At 41.0% G+C, this 1,568-nt stretch overlaps 1 pseudogene; it reads left to right on the top strand.

Annotated features, from left to right (window-relative positions):
- The first annotated feature begins 815 nt into the window (after window positions 1-815).
- On the top strand, window positions 816-1,088 carry LOC110295778 (alpha-ketoglutarate dehydrogenase component 4 pseudogene; annotated as a pseudogene).
- The last annotated feature ends 480 nt before the right edge of the window (window positions 1,089-1,568 follow it).

Genomic DNA, 1,568 nt, shown 5'->3' with positions numbered 1-1,568 from the left:
GGCCCAAATTTTTCACAGGCTTATATAGGAAAAAGCCAGGAGAAAAGTACAAGTTTTGCGTCACTAAGGGGTTTTTGCCAAGGGTTTTTCCAAGGGGCTTTCCAAGGGGCTTTACGTAACCAAGGGGTCGTGTCCTATATTTTGGCAATGTACCCGATCTATTGGAACATTCTGGGGTTGTACCAGGAGGCCCTTATCTCAAAAATGTTCTTGGAACAGTCCTCAGTTAGGAGGGGTTGGACTAGGTTTGTTCCAGGAGACCCTTATCTAAAAAATGTTCCTGGAACAGTTTTTAATTGGGAGGGGGTCGGACTCTGGGGTGAAGAGTTCAGGAATGTACTCTGGGGTGAAGAGTTCAGGTGTCCAGTAATTTTCCTCTTTCAGAACGAACAAACAAACAAACAAATAAATAAAATGTTTGAAAAGTGAGACTCTTCTAGATGTCACGGAAGATGCCAAACAAGTTCAAGAATCACAGAGACATCCAAAGATAAATCAAAATAAAATATACCGTGGCGCACGCCTTTAATCCCAGCACTCGGGAGGCAGAGGCAGGTGGATTTCTGAGTTCGAGGCCAGCCTGGTCTACAGAGTGAGTTCCAGGACAGCCAGGGCTATACAGAGAAACCCTGTCTCGAAAAACCAAAAAAAAAAATATATATATATACCTAAACACATACTCAAACTATTAAAGAGAGAGAGAGAGAGAGAGAGAGAGAGAGAGAGAGAGCTAAACAGGAAATCTCAAAGGTGATCAAGGAAGAGAGACATGCTACCTGAAGATAAGAACTCAAGCTACGGTTGCAGGCGTCAGGATGGGCAGCAAGGTGGCTTCTGCCAGCAGGGTTGTGCAGGTAGTGAGGCCACATGCTCCGTTTATAAGGTTCCCTAACAGAAGAGATGACAGGGCCTCCGAAGCTTTGGGCTCTGCTGTGCTACCCTCCCATAGCTCTGTAACTGCACAGATTTGCTGATGCATCAGGGGCCATCAGACACTGCAGAAATAGTAAACATTACCTCAGAAATATAGACAGAAACAGTGTCTCAAGAAAAAAATGGAATTTATCCAGCATGGCGGTCCAGCGTGATCATCATGGCTGCTGTTCATCAGCAGATAGGATTATCCTTACAACAAAGGACTTCCAAAATGTCAAATGAAAAGTCGTATATTAAACAACCTTAATAAATATTCTGTAAGTGTAATGAAGTGTAGAAACCCCAGGTGGTCATGTGTATCTCCCACGTTATGTATCTTGGTCAGCTTCCCCACAAGCTGATCTGTACACTTATTAAAGGTGACATTTTTAAATGCTAACCTGTTAACTTATTCTTGATTATGTGGTGTTACCAATGATGAGCTATTAAGTATTAAATAATATTAAAAACACATCATATTAAAAAAATAGAATTTAAGCTACCTCATGTGACTGACTAACCCATATTACCATTTCCATGAGAAACAACATGAGTCAGAAAACCACATTTATAACATTAAAACGATAGAAGAAAAGAAACTTGGAAATTCAAAATTCTATGTATCTTCCGACTATGAAAGGAAGAGAAGTTAT

The sequence above is a fragment of the Mus caroli genome, unplaced genomic scaffold (genome assembly GCF_978045245.1).
Source record: "Mus caroli unplaced genomic scaffold, Mus_caroli_1 scaffold_7, whole genome shotgun sequence".
In the NCBI taxonomy this organism is placed as follows: domain Eukaryota; kingdom Metazoa; phylum Chordata; class Mammalia; order Rodentia; family Muridae; genus Mus; species Mus caroli.
This window is presented reverse-complemented; position numbering and strand designations above follow the sequence as displayed.